The sequence below is a fragment of the Pongo abelii genome, chromosome 16 (assembly GCF_028885655.2).
Source record: "Pongo abelii isolate AG06213 chromosome 16, NHGRI_mPonAbe1-v2.0_pri, whole genome shotgun sequence".
Lineage (NCBI taxonomy): Eukaryota > Metazoa > Chordata > Mammalia > Primates > Hominidae > Pongo > Pongo abelii.
Window position 1 is genome coordinate 73,112,940 of NC_072001.2, and position 13,358 is coordinate 73,126,297.

The window sequence follows — 13,358 nt, forward strand, 5'->3', positions numbered from 1 at the left end:
AATCTGATAAAAGATATGGACTATCTCCCCAGGGAAAAAAGTTTGAGCACATTGACTGTACCCACACTCAGACCTTCCATGGACCTGGATTAAGAACATCTGCTTTAGGTTTAGATCTTTCTTGGAATTAAAATAATCCCTTGGAGAAACAACACATCACACATCAAGTGGTTATCAGTTATCTATACCTGAGTGTGTGTGAATTTATTAAATGCTCTTTGGAGCTCTATCCGTCTGGTTTGGAACAAGAGGAAGAGGTGAGGACCTTGGTAGCTGAAGGAAGAGTCTGGGGCACAGACATGGCATGTGAGCACTAAAGATATCCACGTACTATGCAAGGATTCAGGGGACCAATTTTTTCTGCACCTCACAGGTCATCACAGGCAAGATCCTGATGGCGGTCTAGCATGATGCACTCACACAGTAGGTGCTTAATGCGTAAAATTGTTTAATTTATTTTCTTTTCTTTTTTCTTTTTTCCTTTTTTTTTTTTTTTTGAGACAGGGTCTCACTGTGTTGCCCAGGCTGGAGTGCAGTGGCGTGATCTCAGCTCACTGCAACTTCCGTCTCCCCAGTTCAAACGATTCTGCCTCATCCTCCCAAGTAGCTGGGATTACAGGCATGTGCCACCACACCCAGCTAATTTTTGTATTTTTAGTAGATGGGGTTTTGCCATGTTGGCCATGGTTATCTTGAACTCCTGACCTCAAGTGATCCACCTGCTTCGGCCTCTCAAAGTGCTGGGATTACAGGCATGCACCACCGCGCCCAGCCCAAAACTGCTGAATTTCTATGACAGGTGTTGTGCTTGGCATCCTGGGGTTACAAAGATGAATTACACATAGTTTCTGCCCTTGTGGAACTTAGAATCTCCCCTGGGAGAGACAATGATACAAACAACAATAGCAGCAAACAATGATGGCTAATATTTCCTGAGCACATGTTCTATATTATTTATTGGTTATGCATTTTTTCATATTTATCATTCCAACAGCCCTATAGGTAGGCACTATTCTTACTCCCATTTTACAGATGACAACTGAAACTTCAAGAGGGGAGGAGCTTCTTCAGTGATGGAGCTGAGCTTGGGTCAGGTCGCCTTGATGCCAAGGTTAGTGTTTGCTTCATGGAATCAGGTCTTGGTAGGTATGTGAGAGGAACACAGGTCAGGACACACATGGCCCAGGCCAAGCAGCCCATATCCCTGGACAACTGGGCAGCTCTTGGTGAGCTGGTGAGTGGGCAGGAATGAGCACTCAGAAGCTGTCCAGTGGGCCTCCCCAAATGCCGATTGACAGTGTGCATGTGCCCTCTGCCCAGGGAGGAAGGCCTTGCTCAGGAGGTGGCCAGGTGACTGTGCAATGGCAGCCCATCTGGGACACCCAGCATGGCCCACACTGCTGTGGCTGCCAGCTGCATTAGGGAGACTGTGGGCCAGGCCTTCCCCAGAGGCATGTGCCTCTGGGTCCATACATCCTTCTGGGTCCATACAAAATGGGCTCTAAGGAGACCATGCAAAGGGAAGCTTCTCTTTTCCTCCATGGTCCCATCTACACATAGACCTCTGCACACACTGGCTCACCCCTGCTTAGTCAGGATGGAAAGAATGATCAATTTAAGGGCACAGGCCTAGTCTCCCTATAATTGTCCAAGTTCAAGGTCCTCTTGTTAGGAATAAGCATCACAAGCACTATCTCTGTGAAGCTGCGCAGCCTTGTGTAGTGTGGGACTTACGCTCCATGTCCAGAAGAGGACAGCCAGGCCCAGAGGCTTAATTGACCTGCCTGTGATCAGAAAGAGGCTTGGGACCAAAACATCCACCAGCCTGCCCTGTGCCCTGAGGCTTCCACGGCCAGGGAGTCCATCTGGTGTTTTCTAGGACACCTGGGGTGTCTTAAAGGCCAAGGGGCCCAGACACAGAGGGGAGCAGCACCCAAGGTAGGCATCCTGGAGAGGTGCCTCTGCAGCTTCTCCCCGTGGCTCCTCCAAATCCTGCACTCTCTCTTTTCCTCTCTCTCTGTCTTACACACACATAGATATACACACTACCACCACCTCTGACTACCGTGTCACTCCAGGGCTTCCTGCCCCTTTCCTAGGGCTGCTGTGGAGCAGAGGAGGACCCTGAGTCATGGCCCTGGGCAGTGTGCACCCCCATACCTACTCTCCGTCTTTCCTAGCTTTGAGATCACTCATCCTTACACACACTGGGTGGGGCCTCCTCCCTTTCTATCCAAAGCCTCATCTGTGCCCTGGTCCTCCCCATATGGGGAAGACAAACCAATCAGGAGGAAATTTATCTCACAGGGGTGATAAGGACCGATGAGAGGGCACGAAAGAGGAGGGGGAGGCTACCTGGCCAGAGGGGCCAATGTGCCCGCCTACCACTTCCCTTCAGGCAGCCTCTCGGGCTTCAGCCAGCAGGGGTGACGAAGTGGGGCTCCCTCCCACAATGCCCACCTTTCACCAGGAAAGGAGGCCTTGGCATCATGCAGCCATGCCTGTTTTCTGCTGGGGGGTAGCTGGTCTGGAATGAGTCTGTGACTTCCAGCAAGCCACGTGAACTCTCTGAGCCTATTTCTCACCTGGTAGGGGAGGCATGCCGGTTAAAGGAGGCACTCCATTAGAAGGTCCTTCTGAAATCATGCTGTAAATAGAAAGTGCGTTCTTTCTCAAAGAAGAATATCAAAATGTACCCACATTCTTATACATGCACAGACACATACATACACACATACACACACACAATTTTTCTGTAAGATCTAGTAGGAATTCTTTAAACATCAGTTATGTTCCTAGGATAGTGCTGAGGATACAGAGAAATCTCAGCCATAGCTTCCCCTCCTTGGAAGAATCTGATGCTGTTGGAAGAGCAGAAGAGCATCCCCACAGAGTGGGAGCGCCATTCCAGAGCCAGCTGCCACCCAGGCTGGAAGGAGATGGGCTCGAGGCCTCAGAGTGATTGAGAGTGAGGAGAGCCTGTTCCTTCTGCCTTCTTACCAAGGATGATGCAGGGAGAACTCTGCATTTCAAAGTCAGGAAAAGGCAAGCCCAGGAGAATGCAGTGGTTTGCCTGAAGTTCCACAGAGTTAGTGGCAAGATCTGTGGAAACAGCATATGTGCTAGTTACTTAAAAACCTTCCCAGCACCTCCTCCCTTACTCTTGTTATGAAAGATAAACACACACACACATGCACACACACAGGCACACACACATGCACACACCTGCACATCCCTCTGGGTCCATACAAAATGGACTCTAACGAGACAATGCAAACAGTTGAACACGGGGCCAGTCTCCATGATGTCTACTGGAATAGGAAGCACTATGATATCAGGAAAGCTGCTCTGGAGTCAGAGGCACCTGAGGTGGAATCCCTACTGTCATATACTAGCTGTGTGACCTTGAGCAAGTTACCAGTCTAAGCTCCTGAGCTGTAAAGCGAGCCTAATAATACCACTTGCTTGTTGTGGAAACTAAATGAGATAATGCTGCATAAGAGCTCAGCCCTACCTGGCTTGCAGCTCAGACTGTTGTTATCACTTTCCTAGAAGCAAGAGAACAGAGAACCTACAGTGCCGTCACCTATGCCTGATGCAAGGATAAAGCAGGACACTGGCCTCAACGAGAGCACTGGGCTAAGTGCTTTAAGTAGCTATCCCATTTCATTTACTAATAATCCTATGAGATTGTTCTACTTATCCTTATGCTAGAGAGAAATGGAAGCTCAGAGAGGTTAAGTATCTTGCCCAAGGTCACACAGCCAGGAAGTAGCAGCACAGAGATTTGATTCCAGATCCGTCTGTCTCTAAAGCATAAAGATTTCTTTCTAGTCCACATTGCATTGTCAAGAAGTGTCATCCTGTCTCCTGGCAGGGAGATGGCCTGAAGAACAAGCCCTGGGGTCATAGGCCTGTCCTGACTGACCAGGGTTCTGGGCTGAGTATCTTCGCCCACCTCATGGTGCAGGGGCCTGGCATGATGTCCACCTCCGTGTAGCTGGGAGGGGTGGTGCCCATGATCTGACAAGGGCTATTGCCATTGTAAACTGGGCCAGGCCCACTTGAGGGTGGCCTGAGCCTGAGATTGTGTGGACAGTGAGGAGGCTGCCTGCCTGGGTCTCTGCTGTCTTGGCATTGCCTTGTGGTCTGGATTTGAGGAGCTCAGTCACAGCCCCTCAACCAATTCCAGACTGAGTTGATCCTGCTACTCACAGCAAGGGCTGTCTCGGTGATGGGGCCTGTCAGGGATCTTTGATTATTTTTTAGGGTCTACCTGGACTCAGGCTTCCTCTTAATCCAGAAAAACAGGTTTGTGACATGGTTGGGGGATATTCCCATTATCCACTTCCATGAGGCTGGAGGCCAGCCTCCCCTAGCAGCAGGAGCAGGGCCAGCCTCCCCTAGCAGCAGGAGCGAGGCCAGCCTCCCCTAGCAGCAGGAGCAGGGCCAGGAAGGAGCAAGTACTTCGGCGTAGGACAGGCTGAGTTTGAATCCTGGCTTTGCTGCTTCCAGCTGAGGGACTTGGGCAAGTCATGGTGTGCCCTCGGCTTACCACCTGTGAAATGGGAATGATAGGACCTGCCTCACAGCTCCTGCCGAGAACTACTGAGAATGCACAGGAAGGTGCCCAGCACTGGCCTGGCCACATGGTGAGTGCGCAAACACTGGGAGATCCAGCCTTGACCGCCAGGCCTTTTCTCAAGGACACTGAGGCAGCCCCATCACCACAGCTCCCTCCCCAACCCTTCATCTGGCTCTCTGCCCTGAAATGCACCCCACCCCCCACACAAACACAAACCCACGAGAACCATTCCACTGAGATTCACAACTGAAGAATGTTTGTGTAATCTCAGCCAATGATCTAAGCCTCAATATATTTTTCCTTTCTTTTTATTTTTTTTAATTTAAATTTTATTTAGCCTGGCTTCTATACTAAAAATACCAACCTCTGAGATAAAAGCATGTGCATTATGATTTTGCCTTATTCAATCTTCCACAACACAGTGAGTGCTTGAGTAATGGAAAGGGGAAATCCAGATACTCTGTGCAATGCTCCGAGCCTGTGAAGCTCTGTCTGCCGCAGGAAAGGGTTTTTGTGAGGAAATTGATCATTTTCTTCCAGAGCCATTGTGTCAGAATTAGGGAAGGGCTGCAGGAAGGCACGGGTCAGTTACTTTTCCTCCTCTGAATACAAGTAAACGTTATTCCAGATGAAATCTTGCTGTGGTCTCATAAATCATGACCCCTGATATACTTCATGCATCTGTAACAGGAAGAACCAACACTCTCGGCCACCCTGGGGGCGTTGCAATGCGCAGAGAGGCCATAAATCCTCATCATGCCTCCCTTCTGCCTTCGGAGGTTAGGGTGGGGGCACCTGGCCAGGGAAAAGCAGGGGTTTCAAAGCTTCTGCTGCCTTCTGTGAAACCAAAGGGCCCGCCAGGGATAGTGTCTCTGTTGTTCGAAGCTGCAAAGGTAATGGGCCTATTTCCTCTGCTGTGGTGTCCTCTGAGGATGCTTGGAAGGATAGGGATGAATAAAAGGGAAATGGATGTCACTCTGCCTCCTCCCCAGATGGCAGGTAACACATTTACGGAAAAGCTTTCCTACCTTTCCATAGGGCTGTACTCTAATGTTTCCGGGGATTACTGTTGCTCCTTGGGGTGTGTGTTGGCAGACGCTGGATAGGGGTAGGTGCTGGGTGTTTGGAAAAATGGGGAGGTGGAGAGGCCTAGAACAGAACTTGCTTTGGATCCCCAAGGGCCCCTTCGATTACCCTACTGTTCCCAGCCTTTCTGCCCAAACTCAATTCAGTGTCATTTCAAAGTGGATCCCTTGGGCTTCAGGAAAGGTGCCGGTGGGGAATTATTATGTCCTTCTAATTGTCTAGTGCGGAAGCAAGTCCAGCTCCTGTGGGTAGGAGACAGAGTTCTCCTAAAAAGTGCTGGAGAGTCACCCTGTAGAGATTTATTATCATTATTATTATTATTATTATTATTATTATTATTTTGAGACAGAGTTTCGCTCTTGTCACCCAGGCTGGAGGGCAATGGTGTGATCTTGCCTCGGCTCACTGCAACCTCCGCTTCCCAGGTTCAAGTGATTCTCCTGCCTCAGCCTCCCAAGTAGCTGGGATTACAGGCACCCACCAAGTTACTTCTTTATGCCTTAAAGCCCTTAAGAATTGTGAAGGAGGGCCGGGCATGGTGACTCATGCCTGTAATCCCAGCACTTTAGGAGGCCGAGGCAGGTGGATCACTTGAGGTCAGGAGTTCAAGACCAGCCTGGCCAACATGGTGAAATCCTGTTTCTACTAAAAATACAAAAATTAGCCAGGCGTAGTGATGGGCACCTGTAATCTCAGCTATTCGGGAGGCTGAGGCAGGAGAATGGTTTGAACCCGGGAGGCTGAGATTGCAGTGAGCCAAGATGGTGCCGTTGCACTTCAGCCTGGGGACAAGAGCGAGTCTTTGTCTCAAAAAAAAAAAGAATTGTGAAGGAAGGGCTCGGGGGAGCTGGAGGAGTTGGAAAGAACTATGAGAACAGCACCTTGGGAGGAAGGATTCAGATGGATGGACTGGACAAGGGAGGAAAGGATGGAAAGGGGCCATGGCATAACAAGGGGCAGAGCAGACTCCAAGACCAGCCATGCCACTCATCACATGGGACACAGAGGAGCTTTGCTGGGTACAGCCCAAGTGGAACAGAACGCTCATCTCTTCACGGGGATGGCATATACTCAGAGTCATTCAAAAATACATTTGACATCTCTATGTCCGGAAGAGTACACATGACTGGCTAATCATTCACACCCTACTCTATGTGATGACAGAGCAGTAGCTCCTCTGCATGCCCACAGCAACCCGAACAAATGTGCACTGAGCACCCATCACATTGTTTTAAGTTTATTTCTGTGTTGCTTTAAAGAAATCTAATTATCTGAGGGCAGGGGTGTGCCACCATAATGTCATTTATAATAGTTCTATAGCTGCCTCCTAAGTGCCAGGCACTGTTCTAAGTATTTGGCAGGCATTATTTCTTTATAGAAGTCCTGTGGGGCAGGCACTATTATTATTCCCATTTTACAGGTGAGGAAACCAAGGCCCAGAGAAGTTACATAATAATTTGCCTAAGGTGATAACATCAAAGTAGCCAGAGATTTTCATCAGATTTTGTTCATCTCTATGTCCCCAAGGCCTAGTACACTACCTGGGACCCAGTGGATTGCCAATGTGTATTGATTGAAAAGGTCCGTGGATGGACGCAGCCTGACCCTCCCAGGCAATTGTATCAGGCTGGCCTGTGAGTCACTGGAAAATGTTTGTATCTTGGCTCACCCTTTGCTTGAAAATGGCCTCTCCTAGGCATGTCCCCAGGCAAAATGCTGCAGTGCAACAAATAAACTAACAAAATACCCTGTGGCTGCTGGAGCAAGCCATAGCCAATGTGTTGAAGGCAGGACAGCAGATATCTTTAGAGGTAAAGTGGTGGACAAACCATTTTGAAAGGAAAAATAAGTGGAAGTGACCAGTCAATTGGCTCAGGAAGACTCAGCCGGCCAACCAACAAATCAACCAGGCGTGTGCTATATATAACTAAGAATCCAGACTTCTCCGAGATTTACACTGAAAATGCAAGCTTTGAAAGTTGGAATAAACCTCATTCAAATCCATTGTGTCTAAAACAAATGTTGGAATTTGTTAGGAGATTATTTAGAAAAGTAAGATTAAGTTCTTGTTTAAAAACTTATAATTACTTCCATTGTTTAAAAAAATACCGCAACATGGATGAACCTCAGAAACATTATGCAAAGTAGAAGTCAGACACAAAAGACAACATGTTGTATGATTCTATTTATATGAAACGTCCAGAAAAGGCAAATCTATAGAGACAGAAAGCAGATTAATGGTTGCCTGAGGCTGGGGGTGGGAATTGCGATTGACTGCAAACAGACACAAGGATCTTTGTGGGGTGATGAGAATGTTCTAAAACCGGATTCTGATGATGACTGCACAATTCTGTAAATTTACTGAAAATCACTGAATTATACACTGAAAATGAATGAATGTTATGATATGTAAGTCACACTTCAATAAAGCTGCTTTTTTCTTTCTTTCTTTTTTTTTGAGACAGTTTCACTCTTGTTGCCCAGGCTGCAGTGCAATGGCACGATCTTGGCTCACTGCAACCTCTGCCTCCTGGGTTCAAGTGATTCTCTTGTCTCAGCCTCCCTAGTAGCTGGGATTACAGGTGCCAGCCACCATGCCCAGCTAATTTTTGTATTTTTAGTAGAGATGGGGTTTCACCATGTGGGCCAGGCTGGTCTCGAACTCATGACCTCAGGTGATCCACCTGCCTCAGCCTCCCACAGTGCTGGGATTACACACATGAGTCACTGCACCCAGCCCTAAAGCTGCTTTAAAAAAAAAAAAAAAAAAAAAAAAACTCTTGAAAACAACAAAGAAATTGATAGTTCATAAAATCTCTATGCAAAAGATCACAGAAATCATTGAATCCAGTTTTATAGAAGGCAGGGAAATGCTGATAGAAGCTAATAGGAGAGAGGAGTTGCATGAAGCCTGAATCCAGGCTGCTTGGCTCCCAGGTAGACCTATCCTCTTCCTCACAGAGCTTGTTTGGGGTATCTAATTGAAGGGGCGATTTCCCTTCACATGTCCACACTCTCTATGTGGATGTTGGACACTGATGCTAGCTGCTGTCTCCCTAGGTCAGTAAGAGGATCTCTGGGAGCCCTCCTGGGTAAGTTCCTGTAATGGGCCAAGTGGAGAAAGAAGCTAGGCTGGTGAGACCCTGCCCATCCCTCTGGACCCCAAGGGTGACATGTGCCGGGTCAGAAGTTGCTCTCCGGGTTTCAGGGCACAGACACATAGTGTCCCTTTCTAGGCCAAGGCTGCCCAAATCTAGCTGCCTCTTAAGTCAATCCCCACTGGGCCTCCTGGGGAGGCTTAATACAGCCTGCTAGCCCACATGGGAGGAGGTGAGGTCCCTCCCTTCCCTCCAATGGAAGATTTTGATATGGCCTTGACATCCAAGGTGGATGTAGCTTGTCATCCACTCATCTACCCATTCAACACTCACCACTCATCTCCACCCATCTATCTATCCCTGCATCCATGCATCCAAAGATACACCCACCCACCTCCCACTCACTCATCCATCCTTGTACTCATTCATTCCCAAATTCACCCACCCATCCACTTCTCCACCCACCCACCCACTCAGCCATCCAGCTCACTCTAAGCCAGTCTACTGGCTGAACACAGCCCTTGCCCTCCAGGAGCCAAGAGCACATGTGCTTGACACACCTTTCCAAAGCACATTTTCATTGATGGTTCGCATAGATGCACCAAATTTATTACTCACCCAGTCCTCATCTTTTCAGGAAATATCTGATTTCTCATTCCTTCACTTCCCACATCTACTGTACTAATAACTCATGTAGGCTCTCCCTTCAAGGTACATGCAGAATCCATCCTAATCTGTCTGTCTCCTCCACCCAACAAGATCCAAGCCACCATTTACAGCTCACCTGGACTATTATTACATCAGCCTCCTCACTGACCTTTCTGCTTCCATCGCTGTTCCTCTAGGGGCCCTCCTCCTCACAGCCGCCACAGCCAATCAGATCCCTTCACTCTCCAGTGATTTTTCTATCCTGGAATACAATCTGAACTCCCCGTCTTCAGCTTCAAGGCCCTCCAGGCTCTGCACCTGCCTGCTTCTCTGTCGTGTTCTATCAGTCTCCCCTCTGCTCACTCAGCTAGAGCCATGATAGCATTCTCTCTGTGCCTGACTTGCTTACCTCCTTCCCACCTAGTGTTACTGGTTGAGGGTAGTTGTCCAGGTTCTTGGCATTTTGAACAAAGAATTGCACAAAACGCACAAACAAAGCAAAACAGAAAAAGCAGAGATTTATTGTAAATGAAAGTACGCTCCACAAGGTGGGAGCGGGCTCGAGCAAGCAGCTCAAGAACGTCGGTTACCGAATTTTGCGGGGTTTAAATACCCACTAGAAGTTTCCCATTGGTTCAGTCGATGCAAATGAAGTAGTGGCCCATGGCCAGTCTGATTGGTTGTGGGAGAGGACCAATCAGAGGTACTTTCATTTTCCAACTGCCACACAGCAACTGCCACACAGAAAAAGGAGGGGTTGAAAAGGGAGTTGGCGCTGACATCTAGTCAGCATGAATTGGCCTTAGGTTCCCTGCCTCCAGACCCTATTCTCCTGCCTCACTAAAAGCCTCTGCCCTTGCTGGTGCCTCTGTCTGCAATGCCATCCCTAAGATCTGCTCATGGCTGGCTCTTTCCTGCCACTGGGAAGGCCTTCTCTGCTTGCAGTCCAAGAAGCCTCATCCATTTCATTTTCCCCATAGCACTTACGGCTACTTTTTGAAACCAGGGTCTGAGTAAACCACACTGACTATCCACTTGTTATATTAGTCAGGACTCTCTTCTTTACAAATAAAAGTGGGGAGGGGGTTATTGGCTCATAAAACTGAGAGGTTCAAGAAGTAAGCTGGTTCACCCCCCTTGAACATGGGTTCCTGCAAGACACCAGGAAGAGGCCTCCTTTCCTCCATCTCCTGCTTCTCAGTGCTGATTTTGTTCTCAGTCCGGCACTCTACATACTCATTGGCCATGCCAGCCTCTGATCATACAGAAGGCGTGACTGTCTCCAGAATCCCAGCAGAACCCTAAGAGGACTCTGATTGGCCCAGTTGCCCAGCTCTGAACCAATCAGAGCTCATATTGACTGAACTCCAGTGGGGTAGAGAATTCTGATTGGCTAAGCTCAGTCACATGACTGCTCAAATGCCTCATGTGCCCATCAAACCACAGACACTTCTCTTTGGTTTCCGACAGACGAAAACACATCCCTCCAAACTCCTAGTAATCCTCCTGCTCCCATCCAAACACACTCCTCTAAACTTCTGGAAGGAGTGAAACATGGGTTATTTCATCATACCTTTCCCTTCAAAGGAAAAAGGTTGGCCTTCTAAGCTGGGTCATTCCTAACAACTGGCTCTTAGTTTTTCCTTTTAATCAGTCTGTACTGAGCAACTTAGAGACACCAGCCCCTTTGCAAAGAACGGCAGGACGTGCCTCAACAGTTAGATTATGCCCCTAGGTCAGGAAGCTAGCCAGGAACATAAGGTAAACCTACAACAATTTACTATGGAAATAATTAATCCCTTGGTTGTGTCGTCAGATAAAGGGAAACCAAAGAATCTCAGAGGGCTTGGCAGTTGGGCAAATTTGAAGGAACAGAAAGATCTGTTCCCTGCCAGCAAGACTTTCTTCTGCCAGTTGAGGGTGTGTGTTGGGGAGTCAAAATTGTGTACACACATGTGCAAGCATCCTTCCTCCATGGCTACACTCAAAGATGTCTGAGGCCAGAACTGTGTTTTCTCCTTCCTGGGCATCCAATAAAACCTCCTGAGGTTAGGTGGATTTTCTTGATCATTTGGGGCCAACCTCACTTTTTGTGGGTCTTTCCACGACTTGTTATCTTTGTCTCGACTCCTTCATTTATCTTGCAGTCTCTGCCTATTTCTCCCCAACTCGGTATGAGTTTGAGTCTGTTAAACTCTGCATGTCTTCGTCTCTTTTAAGAACATCCCAACCCCTGGTGTGGGGTCACACTGAGGACACATAATAGCCCCTAACAAGAATAGTCAACTCCACATCTTCAGAACTAGCACTGTCCTCTGTTTCCACCACGAATCATGGATAGATCTATTAGGACTTCAAGGCCAAGTATAATACTATGGCCACAGTACACTGTCATTCAAACACTTAGTCTTTCATTCATTCAACAAAAGGAAAAGGTAAACAGGAGTGCAAAGGGCATGTATAAGCAGTTTAAACTATTCTTAAGCATTTGATGCCATGCAAATGCACAAAACAGGTGTGCTTGCCATAGTTCATTCTTTCCTATTGGCTGAGCTGGTCATCCATTCTGTTTAAGCTGGTTCATAGACACTAAGTTGTTTTTTCTCTCCCTGTGTAGAATCGAGGTCATTCATTACCTCCCTAGCAGACCTCTGCTGAGTGCCAGACCCTGGTTTAGCAGGGAATGAGTGAGAGAGCTGGGTGAGTGGAAATAAGGGAACAAATCCTTCTGAAACAATGAGATATGCTACAAGACAAAAAAGGACTTTTGGGGAGGTTTCTGAAGGCATAGGATGTGAGCTAGCCTTTGCAGACTAGTAGGCTGAATTGGTGGCTGTCAAGATATAAAACTAAAGGGTCACTGACAGGAATCCTTGCATAGAAATAGAGTCCCTTTCCTGGGGCCTAGACAGGGCCCAAGTGCAGTCTGTCAATCAGCCAATTGTTAACATGGCTTACTTTGCAGAAAGCCTGGGAAAAATAAAAAATATCTACAATTTATTTTCCAGTATTTAGTGGGTGTCATCTTCCTGCCCAGGAGAAGTTGACATTCCAGGGAGGCTGGTAGTAAATATTTCCAGAGTGCAGGGCAGGAGACAGCTCTCAGTTCTGGGGCAGGAAAAGAATATTTCAGGAGAAGGGGAAAGTTTGAAGGATGGGAAGCTCCACTGTTTGTCAGCCTTTTCCACAAGGGCCTTGAAAGAGCAGAGAAAGGTGATCTTTTCTTTTAACAATCATATAGTAATTCCCCCCTCCTGCCCTTTTTTGCAGAGGAGAAAGTTGCAGAGGGCTTAAGCAACTTGCCTAAGATCACACAGCTAGTAAATGATGAAGTAGGACTCAATCCAAGTCTTTCTGGATTTCATTATTTCATGAGGATTTTACTCCTTTTCTAAAAGATGAAACATATATATTAATTATCAGCCGTTTACTAATGGCTCAGTTTCAATTCTTTGCCAGATTTTCCGGTAGGGGACTGTGTATCAAAGACATGAGACACATTAAAGAGTAAGCTTTGGAGAGATTCAGAGATCAGGAAAAGTCCAGAACATGGGCACTCTCCAGAAGGGGTATTTTAATAGGGGAACTGAGCAACAAGAGGTACCTGAGTGTGTAGGAGCTCAACGTATGTTAACTTGACCAACAAACTCTTAAAAAGAAAAACAGGAGACATTAAGCCAAAATGCTCATCTCCTCCGGGTTAGTTGTACCTGTCTTGTCCTGGAGGGTGAGTGAGGTGCAGGGCCCCCTCATTCTCACTGCTACTGTGTCCAGTGGGTCCACCTCAGACAAAGCCTCCTGCTGGGTCGTGTCTCTTGAAACACATGCCAGGGTCTGGGGAAAGCTCTCCCCTGAAACAACATGAGGGAGCCCCTTAACCTTGCCTTTCCCTTGCATTTGGGTAAAAGGATCATTGTGGCATTTATTTCTCCTCTAATCTA

General features: G+C 47.6%; 1 long non-coding RNA gene across 1 annotated transcript; it reads right to left on the bottom strand.

Moving 5' to 3' along the window:
* Positions 1-576: 576 nt before the first annotated feature.
* On the bottom strand, positions 577-9,801 carry LOC129050579 (uncharacterized). The gene is made up of 4 exons (XR_008514255.2): positions 9,388-9,801; positions 3,001-3,102; positions 2,586-2,647; positions 577-1,138 (listed from the first exon to the last, which is right to left on the bottom strand). It is a non-coding gene; the product is annotated as an uncharacterized LOC129050579 (long non-coding RNA).
* Positions 9,802-13,358: the final 3,557 nt, after the last annotated feature.